At 39.2% G+C, this 14,884-nt stretch overlaps 1 protein-coding gene across 6 annotated transcripts in view; it reads right to left on the bottom strand.

Annotated features, from left to right (window-relative positions):
• Positions 1-14,884, bottom strand: part of LOC109413707 (axin) — a 92,163-nt gene that overhangs the window by 38,534 nt on the left and 38,745 nt on the right. The window contains exon 1 of one of the 6 annotated variants that reach the window (XM_029880286.2): positions 8,741-9,554. The exons of the other annotated variants lie outside the window; for them this stretch is intronic. The gene's annotated coding sequence lies outside the window, so the exon portion shown is untranslated. Of the gene's footprint in view, positions 1-8,740; positions 9,555-14,884 lie in introns of those variants that run through there. 6 annotated transcript variants of the gene reach the window in all.

The raw sequence follows: 14,884 nt of genomic DNA, 5'->3' as shown, positions 1-14,884 counted from the left end.
GTTGGTGATTAATTGTAAATATTAAAAAGTAAACTTTGTTAATCCTCATAACTCAAAAATAGAATTAATTTTGAAATAATCTGATGGCTATTTATTGTGCTGCAAGCCAAAAGGGCATTGTCTTAGAACGTGTGGTTTTTGAGTTAAGGAACTTCCATAGAAAGATCCCTACAGAAATTTATTACTTTAATAGAGAAATAGTTCAAAACATAGTTTGCACTTCTTCTACTTTCTGGCTCAACGCCTCCACTGGGACTTGGCCTGCCTCGCTTTAACTTAGTGTGAGCACTTCCACAGTTATTAATTGATGGGCTTTCTTTGTCTGCCATTGCATGAATTTGTACATTGTGTGGCAAGTACAATGATACACTATGCCCAGTGAGTCGAGAAAATTTTCCCAACAGGAACGGGAATCGAACCCGCCGTCTCCGGATTGGCAATCCATAGCCTTAACAACCACTAGGCTAACTGGAGACCCAAGAGTTCAAAAAGATAGGATTTAAAAATATCACACTTATATGAACATCTTAACGCTCTAATACCCAAGCCCGCCTTTAGATGGGGTATAGTTTGAGCACTTTTGTATTTTTCTTGCCTGGGCAATCAAAACTTTTTAGTTTTTTTTAAAATAAAATACACGGACACCGTCTTCAGTCGAGACTGAACGAAACTTAAAACTAGACAACGGACATGACACATATTACGAGCACCAGTGGATACGAGGAAGAGACATTTCCTGCGAAAAGTTTCATCACTCGAAGCGGGAATCGAACCCTCACCCCATGGCATGGTACGGATATACGCTTGGTGACGCTAACCGCATGGCCACCAAGCTCCACTTTGGCTGATATTTAGGGCTGTCCTATATATCTCAAAATGGTTTTTTGTGTCTTTTAAAGCACATTAACATTTTTTAAAAATCATTGAAAAAATGATGTTTTGGTCACCCTTTAGATGTCAGTGTTTCTTTTGTATTTAATCGAAACAATAAACGTATTTTAAATTTTTCCTCAATAATTCTATAGTAAAAGAGTAAAAGAGTTTAAGGGAGTTGAATACACACTAAAATGATTTTCCTAAAAGATACACTGAAAATCAATTTTTTCACGAAAAAAATTGGAATAAAAATATTTCAACAGTAATCATAAAACCTCAAAATGTTTTCAAAAGTGCAAAAATGTTTTCAAAAGTGCAAAAAAATCTGCGTTTATGCGATTCAGATTTTACTTGATCATTCGGGGACAAAAAAACCACGGATAATCGAACTAATTGTTTTATTTCTTTTTTTTTGTGTCAGGCAACTTCACTGGCATACATACATACATTTATTTGTTCAACATCATTAAGACAAGACATAATCAACAATAGTACGCCACAATACTCGGTTTGTGGCTGCCGCTCTCCATCCTCGGTCGCGCCCAATGCTCGCCAAGTCACGCTCCACCTGGTCCGCCCATCGTGCTCTCTGCGCTCCACGCCTTCTTGTGCCAACCGGATCCGTTGCAAACACCAGCTTTGCAGGGTTGTTGTCCGGCATTCTTGCAACATGCCCTGCCCACCGTATCCTTCCGGCTTTGGCCAACTTCTGGATGCTGGGTTCGCCGTAAAGTGCAGTGAGCTCGTGGTTCATCCTTCTCCGCCACACACCGTTCTCCTGCACACCGCCGAAGATCGTCCTTAGCACGCGTCGCTCGAAAACTCCGAGTGCTTGCAGATCCTCCTCGAGCATGGTCCATGTCTCGTGCCCGTAGAGGATCACCGGTCTTATTAGCGTTTTGTACATGGTGCATTTGGTGCGTGGGTGAATCTTTTTTGACCGCAGTTTCTTCTGGAGCCCGTAGTAGGCCCGACTTCCGCTGATGATGCGCCTCCGAATTTCTCGGCTCACGTTGTTGTCAGCCGTCAGTAAGGATCCGAGGTAGACGAATTCCTCCACCACCTCGAAAGTATCCCCGTCTATCGTAACATTACTACCCAAACGGATCCGGTCGTTTTCGGTTCCGCCTACCAGCATGTACTTTGTTTTTGAGGCATTCACCACCAGTCCGACCTTTGCTGCTTCGCGTTTCAGGCGGCTGTACAGTTCTGCCACCGTTCCAAATGTTCTAGCGATAATGTCCATGTCGTCCGCAAAGCACACAAATTGACCGGATTTTGTGAAAATCGTTCCCCGGCTGTTGAGCCCGGCTCGTCGCATCACACCTTCCAGCGCGATGTTGAAGAGTAGACATGAGAGTCCGTCACCTTGTCGCAGTCCCCGGCGAGATACGAATGAACTGGATAGTTCACCCGAAACCCTTACGCAGTTTTGCACACCGTCCATCGTTGCTTTAATCAGTCTAGTCAGCTTCCCAGGAAAGCCGTTTTCGTCCATGATTCTCCATAGCTCTGCGCGGTCGATACTATCGTATGCCGCTTTGAAGTCGATGAACAGGTGGTGCGTTGGGACCTGGTATTCACGGCATTTCTGGAGGATTTGCCGTACAGTAAAGATCTGGTCCGTTGTCGACCGGCCGTCGATGAAGCCGGCCTGATAACTTCCCACGAACTCATTTGTTTTAGGTGACAGACGACGGAAGATGATCTGGGATAGCACTTTGTAGGCAGCATTCAAAATAGTGATCGCCCTGAAGTTCTCACATTCCAAATGGCAATTCGTTCTGGAAATTCCTCCTGCAGGAATTCCTTTTTGGAATGACTCCAAGTAATCCTGCGGTGGATTCTTCCAGAAATTTCATCTGATGATTACTGCAAGAACTCCTTTTTGGATTCATTCAAGAATTTCTGTTGAGTATTCCTCCGAAATTCTTCTGGGGATTGCTCCAAGAAGTCTTTCTGAAGATTTCCTTAGGACTTCCATTCAGGATTCGTTCAGGAATTTCTACTGCGTATTACTCCAGAAACTTCTTCAAAAGTTTTTTATTAGGAACAACATTTGAGGATTACTCCAGGGATTCCTTCTGTAATTCCTTCAGATCCTTTAGAGTGGCTTCAAAATTTTAGTCTGCGATTCTTCTGAAGTTTCAATCTGGTTAACAATTCCATAAATCTATCTGGGGATTACTCCAGGAACTTCTGGAGGATTCACAGAAAGCACTCCTACAGAATTTCCAAAATGAATGCCTCATAGATTCCCAGAAGGAGTTGTATAGGATTCCTGAAAAACAAATCACATAAGAAACTCCAGAAGGAAATCCTGAAGGAGTCTCTAAAACTTCTGGAGGATTCGCACATGGAAATGGTAAATGTTTGCTAAAAGAGCTCTTGGAAGATTTCCAATAAAAACTTTTTATTTCCAAAAGAAATTCCTGGAGAATTTGGGGGGATTCCCAGAAAGAACTCCAGGTAGGTTTCCAGAATGAACTTCAGGAGGTATTTTTGCAGTGTTCCAAGAATGGACTTCTGAAAAATCTCCACAAAGATCTTTTAGGGGATACCCAGTAGCAAATTAAGGAGAATATCTAAAGAAGCCTGAGGGAATCCAAGAAGGAATTTATGTATAAATTTTTGACCGAACTCATACAGAAATCGTAAAAAAAACTCTTGACGATTGTCTCGTCAATCGAATGCTGGGACATTTTTGCACAACATATCAAACAGTTAGAGATGCCTTTTCGACTATCAAAAGTAATCTACGGTTAGCTTTTAAGGACACGGTTGTTTGAAACCAAAGCTGGCCGCCACAATGAAGTACTTGCCATTCACTCCACATTTCAAGAGCACACATCTGATTAAGTAGCAGACCTATATGACTGAAAATGCAACTTGCTGGCTGCTCACTCGCAAAGAACACTGAGTTACATTTACTAGTCCACTTCGTTTGACGGAACTCTAGATTTGTGATCGCAAACACGTAAGGTAAGGTGTACCTTAAACAGTTTAACCGTTATGTGTCCGACAATTTTTTTGCTTTTTTCTACACCGTGCTTTTTAAATGGGCGCTGGGTACCCGGGTACCCTGTCGGCCACATAAGGGTTAAAACTCGGTTTCCATTTACAACTCAAAAAATGTTCTAGTTAAACATTTTCAGAGCATACACGTGATTTTGCATGAAAAATGTCGGTCGTTGATAAAAGGTCATTATTTACGTTTTATTTAGTAAACTAGTGTTATGAACTAGTTTTGAACTGCTCTAGCTCAGAATCAAAGCAGATAGGAAACTGTCGTCTTCAGTCAAGTTCGCCAGGAATTCAGAAGTAATGTGACAATGCTCCAATAGGTTGGACATTTCGCCGCTAGATGGTGCTACCCGGGCAGAGGTCAAGTACTGACGATCAAAATGTGATATTGGTTTGTTTGAGATAAGAGGTAAAAGTGCTGAAAATAATAGCAAAAATTTGTTCTTGAACCATCTAACCAATAGCAAAATTTGATATTTGAAGATCGATCAAATACCTCACTGCTATTGGTTAGATCTTACCAATAGCTAAATGTCCTATGATGATGATGTTCGAGGAGTAAAATTGATATATTATTTTCAGTACTTTTACCTCTTATCTCGAACAAACAAATATCACTTTTTGATCTCCGTATCAAAATATGCTATTATTGAGCTTTTTTACTCTGCTCGGGTAGTTACCAAATGAATGTTTCTAAATCAGACGAAAATGTGTCATATTCGGCAAGGTTCGCCAGGGAGTCCGAAAGAATTTGACCAGAACCCGGAAATGATCACATGACCTCTGTGAGGTCTCCAACAGTCAACAAAAAATGAAAAATACCAAATCTTACCTCCGGATTTAATTATTTTGGACTCCTCAAAGCTACGTTCAAAATTTGAGCAAAATCGGTCAAGTCTAAGGGGGCGCTCAACAGGCTTGAAGTTTGTATGGGAAAAATTGGCCAAATGTATGCAGAAATCTTAAGGTGAAACGGGACGCCGTGTTATTTTTCCTATCTTGCCTCTCTTTCTAACAATTTGCCTCGCGATTTTGATGATGGTAATCTCGAGTTCTATTGCACTGAAGATGATGAAAAACAATCAGCATGTGCAGTGCAAGTGAGCATACACAATGATAGGTTTTTGTTGCAAAATATGAAGTAGAATCTGAGATTACCATCTTAGTAGCAACAGAGCAATGGCGGATATTTACCCGACCGTCCCGTCCGCCCTTAAGTATTGGTTTTTTTTCTGCCGATAGGTGGCACTGTACGTGTTTAATGATTAAACCCTTTGGTATTATTGTAGATTCTTGTCAAAGACTGCAAAGTGATCCGACGGCTGTGAAAAAAGTTATACCCTAGGCAAAGTGAGGCGGAGTATTGATATATCATTATTGATATAATTCCTTTACATGTACTGGAAAAACGACAAATAAGTTTCACTTCACTTTATCTAGGGTATAATTATATTACTAGGCGTCCGATCACTTTGAGGTTCTGGACAAAGTGGTTTGGCATAGGGGAATTGTGGGTAAAATGAACAGGGGAGGTAAAATGAACAGGGTGGTGTTTTACAGCATTTACGCTATTTTTGCATATTTTAACGATTAGGTGCTTTGCAACAACATAAATCTTCGTACTTCTGCTGTTATTGGACTTAAAAATTAACAAATCACTTTAACATGAGGAAAATAGTTAAAATCATGCAAACAATATATACTGAGCTAATCGTAATTAAGGTCAATTCGTCCATTATTCGCAAATTTCTACATGTTTGATACCATATTGTAATAATTTACTCCTAAACAAAATATTTAGTGAAGAAAAAAAAAGTTTTTGTTTTTAATAAAATTTGAAAAATAATTTTAAAACAAACAAAGCTTGAGGGTGAAATGAATAGTTGGTTCAATTTGCATAATTTTCACATGATTTTGTTCAAACTCGGTATATTGAAATCTCTAACGTATATTGTTATATAACTAGAGTAAAAAGTTAAGAAAACATATCTTACTTCAACAAAATAAGATTGTTATTAGAAAATCCGCCTGATTTAGTACACATTTTACAAATAATTATTTCAGTACATTGTAAACTTTATATAAGAAGTTTCGAAATCGTAGCACATATAATTTATATCAAATTTACTGACATGCAGTTGAAATTATTGAAATTACACGTTTAAATTAACTTTTAAATATGTATTCATTTTACTCCTATCGTTTGTTCATTTTACCCTCACTGTTTTTCGCTACTTGGTTTTCTAGTATTTTTTGAAAACGACGCCAAACGCTTAGGGTGTTCATTTTACCCCCATTTCCCCTATAGTCACCTACAAAAACACCACAGGACTTAAATGTTGAACGTTTACAGTGTCACCTAGCGGCAAAAATAGAATTTCTGCATAAATTTAACCACGTTTTCCCATACAAACTTCAAGCTTGTTGAGCGCCCCCTTAGGCTTGACTGATTTTGCTGAGATTTTGAGCGTAGCTTCTGGGAGTCCAAAACAACTGATTCAGGAGGTAAGACTTGGTATAGCGCATTTAGTTCACCACTGGACTATCGCACTAGTTTTCACGAGTGCGAAAACGCTAATAAAAGTGCGCGATTGCATCAAATCAACTTGGTGTCTTCAGAGCACTTGTTCACCATAGATTGAAGAATTAGTGCGCCGAAGACATCAACCTGATTTGATGCAATCGCGCACTCTTATTTACGTTTTCGCACTATAGAAGTCGCAGTTCGCAGTCCAGTGGTGAACTAAATGCGGTATACTTTTTTTACCTATAGACCATTTCGTGATGCTTAACTTTTACCATGTAAAGGAATAACAATAGCAATAAAATCTCACTGATTGGGCATGTACTGTCCAGGCTATAGCTTATTTCACAAGTGTCTTATCACGTTGTGGTCTTCGACCAAGTTTTTTCGGCGTATCCTAGGCTGTAATTCTATGGAACCGATAACGTGGTTTAAGACAAATTACAGCCTCTCAAGAGAAAAATGCAAAATAAACGATGTTTTCCCATATAAACTTCTATACAAACTTCAAACGAGTTAAGTACCGCCCAAATGTTAACGGACTGAGCTGAAAATTTGAGTAGAGCATTGTGGCGTCATGATATAGAACGAAATGAGAAGGGTGCAAATCGAACTTTTTGAGATGTGGTTTTACCATACAAGCTTGAGCTTCGGGGTCATAATGTCCTAGCCGTTACACAGGCTTGACAGAAACTCACTCGCGAGAAAATGGGGAAGCGATTTTGGCGTTTTTCTGAGGAGTTAAAATAAAACTCAGAAATCACAACGCAAATCCTCAACAGCACCGAGCGCGAGCTTGCCGCGCAGCGAGGAGTTCGTCCAACACTCAAAATTGCTTGATGTGTTTCTCACGTCCACTCACACTCAAAAAGCTCTCGCGAGTTCCACTCCCATACAAAGAAAGACTCTCGAGGCAAAAATCGCACTCAAAAACCCGAAATAATCATCGGCTCTTTTTTTGTTCCCCTCTTCCTCGCTCAGTTTTTATTGCCTCTCTGTTTGGGGTTCGTTCGCTCCCTCGCGACGAGGTAAAAGCAAAACACCGCTCTAGAGCATGTTGCAAAACTCTTTTGATTTCGAGGAGGATTATCAAGCCTGCCGTTACGTCGCGTTTTTTTTGCGAAACAACGTCCAAAAACATAGATGCGTCATAATATCCAATGTACATTCTTTCCTAGGACTTTGTGGCACATCTGCACGTTCGGACACTATGGCACTAAAAACGCGCCATAGAGTTCTGGAACATTTATGGCCTAGAGTTCTGGAACTTTATGGCACTGCGCATTCATTCACTTTTCAAAGGCTTAGGCATTTTTAATGAAAAACATCAGTGAGTCTTTTTATGTGACGGACCAAGCCTATTAACGTTTCCCAAATGTAGTAATTTCAAATTCAAGGAACAAACGTCTTGAAACCCCGTTTCAACAGTGCATCAGAACTTTAGACGCACAAATCTCAAGAAGCAAGCTTCAAACAATAGTGCATTTTATAGCGCATTTAGTTCACCACTGGACTATCGCACTAGTTTTCACGAGTGCGAAAATGCAAATAAAAGTGCGCGATTTCATCCAACCAACTTGGTGTCTTCAGAGCACTAATTCAGCATACATCGAAGAAATAGTGCGCCGAAAACATCAATTTGATTTGATGCAATCGCGCAGTTTCATTTACGTTTTCGCACTTATGAAGACTCAGTGCACAGTCAGTCCAGTGGTGAACTAAATGCGGTATATTACTCTGTTCTTGCTCACTTGTAATAAGCTTAAAATAAGAAGCTCATGTGCGCTGGTTTTGTTTACGAAGAGATTTGTGCTTTCGAAATCGTGAGTAGGTGCCAAAGTCGGCCATTGTGGCGGCCATTTTGGGATTCTAACAAGTCTGTCCTTAAGGCGAAACCAAAGCCACACTCAATTATCAAACGCACAAATCTCAAGAACCAAATATCGCATTGCGCTCAAAAGTTGGCCACCGCCAGTAGTCAATCAAATTATTTATCAGTACATATCGTCATTTGGTTCTTCTTTTTTGTGCTTAGTGATTAGTAAGCTGAGGATAAATGACTGAGAACCAAAAATATTCCACAATATAAGCATCACATTCGGTCCTATCTTATTACTGTTTCAACCTTTTTTTTTCATCATAATAAACTGTTATAAACATATAAAAGAAAAAAAAATACAATCAATTTTCCGTTTTAAAATTGACGAAGAGCTATTCCAAAAAAAAACCATCGTCATCCAAGGCGGTACTCTTAAGTCTAATTATCTAATATACCAGAATTCGCACCGTGTTTCTTCGAATGCTAAATTACTATACCTTCTCAAAATATCACCAAAATAAATATCTTGACGAAATCATCCAATTATAGCGTCCATTTAGGGATCAGACAGTACAATTCCTTCCCGGAGTAAAACTAGATACATACGTAGGTATACCCAATAATCACCAACTTCGTCAATCAAGCATTTCACACTCACTGAACCGTATCACTTTCGTTCGGGGCGCACTGATTCCGTCACAACAAATGTTTCGTAAAATCTTCAAGATAAACTGGCGTTGGTCCTTTTTCTTTATTCTGCCGTCGGAGGATAACAATGTGTGTTGAGGCAGATAACCAAAAAACTCAACACAACTTTTGTCACCCGTAAAAACCACCGGAAGCACCCGACGGATGGTACGTTGACACTACACACCTATGGCTATGATTCCTTTGTTGGGAATTCTAGATGGCTTTAAGATTGAAATCACTCATCGAATTTGATTCGGGATACAACCCAAGCGCATTCGACCTGACACTTTTGAGTCCTAGATCAGAATCACACACGTTCACTCGTTGCGGTTTGGAAACGTAATGCAGGAAGATCAATCTTTCGCATCAGCGAGCGTTATCGGTGCAGAGTCATCATCAACTAACCAACTGCGATAGAACGATACGATAGGGGGATATCCTTCCGGTTGATACGGGGGAAAATCAAACAGTAGGGAAAGAGATGGAAATCATTCGAAGCCGGTCGGCCGGCTGTCAGCCACAACATAGCACCCACTGCACTGCTGAATGCAAGATTGTCTAGTGGCCGTTTTGGTGGCACATGCGCACTATGGAAGCATGGAATCCTTCCGCACACTGTTGATTCGTTCTGTTGATTGATATCTGATATGCTAGTAGGGTGGTTCAAATATTCGTTTCTCTACACGTCACTAGCTTTATTCTTGGCTAGATTTAAGCCTGTTTATCCATAATTTCTTTCAGCCCAGCACATGACTAATCAGATATTGAATATTACCAATATAAATTGCCCACCTAAAGTGAGGTTATGTTTTGTGAAAACGCATTTCGTAATTTAGTGATTGAGTCGTATCAGATAACACAGCGTAACAAAAATTAACTTTTGGTCTGTCTCAAGAGCAAACTTATGTGTCTCTGACAGATTTTGGGCCGCTGAATCCGAATCTGGACTCAGATTTGCTCCAGCACATCACAATTTGGTACTATACGTATACCTCAATTTATAGGGCAAAATATGCGATTTTGGGCTTTTTTGACTTCAAGCCATTAAGCATGGAAATATATTTTTTAGCCAATCAAAGGATAAATTGGTCAATTAACATCTAAATTAACGACTCATGCAAAATATTTCGTTTTACCAAATCGAATTTGATAGTTTTAAGCGATTTATGTTAGGTACGATATTTCCCATACAAGTCACCCTCCAAAAGTTGCATGCAAGTTTACTGACTGACACAAAATGCTTGAATCTACAAAATTTGATTTGGTGAAATGAAATATTTTGCATGAGTCGTTAATTTAGATGTTAATTGACCACTTTACCTTTTGATTGTTTATAAAACATTTCCATACTTAAAGGCTTGCGGTCAAAAAAGCCCAAAATAGCATATTTTGTCCTATAAATTGAGGTATAGCTCAAAATTGTGACGTGCTAGAGCAAATCTGAGACCAGATTCGGATTCAGCGGCCCAAAATCTGTCAGAGACACATAAGTTTGCTCTTGAGACAAAAAAATGTTGCGCTGTGTAATCTTTTTGGTGGAATCCGGGTAGAAAAAAAATCGTTTTATCGGTAAATTTACCAAAAAAAAAAAATATGCTGGGGAACTGGTATTTCCTTTTGAAACTTCCTAATTTTCACGACATAACCTCTACTTTTAATCGCCAATTGTAACTCTTTTCTGAGTCCTTTCAGAACATATGGGTAAGTTGCACTTTACTAAAGTTCTTTAGAGCAGTGTGGTGAAAAATTAGTTGTAGACGTGAAGTTTAACTTAATATTTGTATCTTGTTTGTGGTGTTTGACCTTCTTCCAGCAAGTGAGAAAACTAAGTTGCATAAGAGTTGGTGAGCTCGTTCCATGTTATATTGTTGTTTTGAAAATTGCATATAATAATATTTGATGTATAAGTTGCGGGTGATTTTTCGCTAATTTTTAGTTTCATTCAAATGCCCACAACTTTTCAATACGTGAATCAATTCCGCTCAAATTGCTACCGTAAATTACCTATATTTTTTCAAACTTCGACTGTTGATGATTATGTTTGGAGGTTATGTCTTTCAGTCTTTGGAGGAATAACTTAAAAACGGATTCTTAAGTTTTCATTCAACGTTTTGATTGCTCTAATGCGCCTTCTTCAGGGAATCTGTGGACAATGGTTCGTTTATGTTTGTTTTTATGCTCCATTCTATCGTGATTATGAGCCCACAGCATAGGCCCCATTTGTCCCAGACGTAACGTATCGCTACAACAAGAATGATCATGAGTACCAGGCGACATTCTTGACAAGTACAATTTTTCGTCTGGTTTAACTTGCTCTGCCATTGGCGGCGGTGTTTTGATACGTTACGTCTGAGACACTTGTGGCCTATGCTGAGATAGAACGATAGAACGGAGTATAGTTAGTGAGTAACACAAAAACAAACCTAAACACAACAAAAACCAACCGCATTGTCTACACCCAAGTAACACACTTGCCACAGAAAAGTTACGGCAGCGCAGGTTTTTGTTGCGCAGAAGTTACTGTGACTTACTTATAACAAATAAATATTTACTTGCTAGCAGTGATAAGTGACAAGTGTGTTACTTAGGCAGATTACCTGAAAGAGGCGCAATATAGCGTCCGAAACGCCGGATGAAAACTCAAGAATCCTGGTAAATAGAGAACTAGTAACGTCAAAAATCGCAGTAGGTAATACAAAGTTTGCTGGGCAAACTGGCAATAGGGCATTGCATGAAACTCTCTCCTTCTCTTTCACTCTTATAGAAATTATGTAAACAACAAGGCCAAGAAACGTCAAAATCCCATACAAAATCAAAACAATGCAGTGCCCTATAAGGCACTGCATGAAATTATCTCCTTCTCTTTCACTATTACAGAAATTTTATAAACAACAAGGCCAAGAAACGTCAAAATTCCATACAAAATCAAAACAATGCAGTGCCCTATGGCAAGTGTGGATGGAGTGTTGAGTTTAAAAACTATGGAAACAGGGTATATTTGGTAAGGGGAAGATGTTCGGAGTCCAATAATAATTACAAAAAATCCAATATGGCTGTCCAAAATCCAAGATAGCGGACCAAAATTCAAAATGCAAATGGTGTATTTTATGGAGTTTTGAGCTTTTTGGAATATGTGTATATTTGGTACGGACAGCATGTTCAGAGTGTTGAGCGAACCTGGTGTGATGGTTAAAGTACGTGACTATCACGCCGAAGACCTGGGATCGAATTCCACTTCATACAAACTCGCCCTTCGGAAGGGAAGTAAGTACAGCGTGGACTAAACATCTCGTTAAGACAATAAAAAAAACACGTTCGCAGTTCAAAGCTGCTGACAAATAAATCCAAGATGGCGGACCAATAATCAAGATGTTAGTTGTTCTATGGAGTTTTGCTCTTTAAAACCATGTATGCTGGGTATGATTGGTATGTGTTATCAGTTTTATTTTTCTGTTGCAGGTTCCATTTCAACTTGTGAATATATTAATTCACATTTATAGGGCTCTTCTATCGCTCAGGAGAAATACAGGCCTAGCAACCGAACTAGTTGCATACTTTCAGATTGTTTATGGCGACAAATAACTGAAAGCCAGACAAACCGGTCCCTAGCACGGACATCACAATGCAGCCGTCTTGCATTAAAACCGAATTCGGGACGGCCCTATTGGGATTAGTTTTCCTAGACAAAATCAAGCTATAAACATAGAACAAATGACTGTGAACTAGAAGACAATAAGCCAAATAAATCACTATTCCAGGATTGACTGATGGACCAAAACCAATTAATGAAACCTCGTCATCCTGTAATCGTAAACTGTCATCCCTTTGAGTAACCTGGAACTTTTATATTTTGTGTTGTAAGTGTGAATTCGTGATGTCATTTATTTTAGTGCATTTGTAATGTTCTATTTATTTTCGTAATGTAAAAATCAGAGTAACATGTGGAAAACATGTTCGGAGACAATCCATTTCTAGATTGAGTTTAAATAAGGGCGAAAGTAACATGAGAGAGTTCTCTTCATCGACGCTCTCTTCTGCAAATCAAAGTGACAAGATGCAAATTCAATCGAACTTTTTTACACTTAGACGCTAGATTGCATCGCAACCTAGCGATTTATGACCAAAAAGTGCAACCAAACTTGCACTTTGTCACTTAAATGTGAAGAAGAGAGAGTCGATGAAGAGAACTCTCTCATGTTACTTTCGCCCTTATTTAAACTCAATCTAGATTTATTCACGAGCGGTAATGGAGGCGGCGGGCACAGCTAACCGGTTCGGATTTTGACGTTTCTTGGGAGATCGCAAACGGTTGGCGCCAAGGAACGATAGGTGAAGGGGTGAGGACAAGAACGAAGCCGCTTTGACTTCCCCCCAAGAAGCGTCAAAATCCGAACCAGTTAGTTGTGTCCGCCATCGCCATTAGCCTCTGCATGCTGTGAGATTTTGACTTTTACTGCGAGCACTGTGTTCAAAATGTCTGCGAGAGTGAGCAGGACGGCACCAAAACAGAGATCGCAGTAAAAGTCAAAGAACAAAATAATTTTGCCAGCATACACAGGCTTATTACCGCTCGCTGACAAGTGAATAAATGGTGACCAATAAATGCAATAAAGCGCTCCAAAATTCAAGATGGCGGACCAAACTTAAAACTGGTTGCTATTTTTCGAAGGTTTGGGCTTTAAAACTATGCAGTATGGGTATGTTGGTGCCAGTGAATCCAATATGGCATCACTGTAGTCCAAGATGTCGGTCTGAAATCCAAAAAGCGGCTTTTTGAAGTTTGTAACTTTTAAACTATGCATAATGTGCATATTCGATATGAAGAAGACGTTTGGAGTCCAAACATCCAGTATCCTGAGAATCCAAGATGAAGGTATATTTAGTATGAACATGGGTATGTAGAAGATGTTCGGAGTCCATAACTGGTGACCGACCAGTAAATCCAATATGGTGGACCGAAATTCAAGATGATGGTTGTTTCATGGAGGTTTGGGCTCTGAAACTCAGCAATATGAGTATATGTATTTGGCAAAGGAAAGATGTTTGAAGTCCAAAAATGGTGGCTAGATAACCCAATATGACAGTCTAAATCTAAGATGGCGAACACAATTTCAAAACCGTATCAGTTTTATTTGTTTACCTAAAAAAATAAACTCAAGATGTTGGTCCACTTTAATATGGCGGCAGTTTGTAAGAGTTTTAGGATTTGAAACCATGCAATATGATTTTGTTGGTATTTAGAGACCAAAAATAATGATCAGAAAATAAAAATAACGGCTCCACATTCAAAATAGTTCAAAGTTACGACTGTTTATGCAGTTTTGAGTTAAAAGATGAGTACTGTAAAAAGTGTATTCTTTGAAGGACATTTCAAGGGGCAAGAGAGGCATCATCACCGCTAGGTGTGTTAATTATGTTTTTATTAAGTCATAGGGTAACCAATATGATTTGGACCCCCATATATTCTGGACCCCCTGGGTCGTATTATCACAACTTACAGAGGTTTAATGATGAGATGACGAAAATTTTTAGAATCATTCACTAAATAAGATTACTCTGCACGGGCAGCAATCATTTCCTCACTGGAAATTTCCTTATTTGCCTTAACATTAATTTTTGCCAATCTCGTCATCCATGCGAATAACGCATCATGTTTACAAAAAGAGATTGCGGTACTGAGGAAACTTGCAGATGTAAACAAAAAAGTTTATCATTCTAGCGCATTAAATTCGCAAAGTTCGTCTAATAAGCCTTTGTCAATCAAGTGGATGTGATCCAGGATATTCAAGCGGCTAATTCATCCAAAATAGTTTCAAACGAGTTTAAACACCAAATGTCCAAAGTATATACTGAAGAGGGTCCAAAATATATTGGGACTGCCCAAAACAGTGAAAACTGATGCTTCAAAAATCAGTTTTTTCATCAAATGTTCAGCCAGAAATGACCTTAAC

This window comes from Aedes albopictus, chromosome 3 (assembly GCF_035046485.1).
Source record: "Aedes albopictus strain Foshan chromosome 3, AalbF5, whole genome shotgun sequence".
Taxonomy (NCBI): Eukaryota; Metazoa; Arthropoda; class Insecta; order Diptera; family Culicidae; genus Aedes; species Aedes albopictus.
Note: the sequence above shows the minus strand (reverse complement) of the source record. Positions and strands in the feature narration are given on the sequence as shown.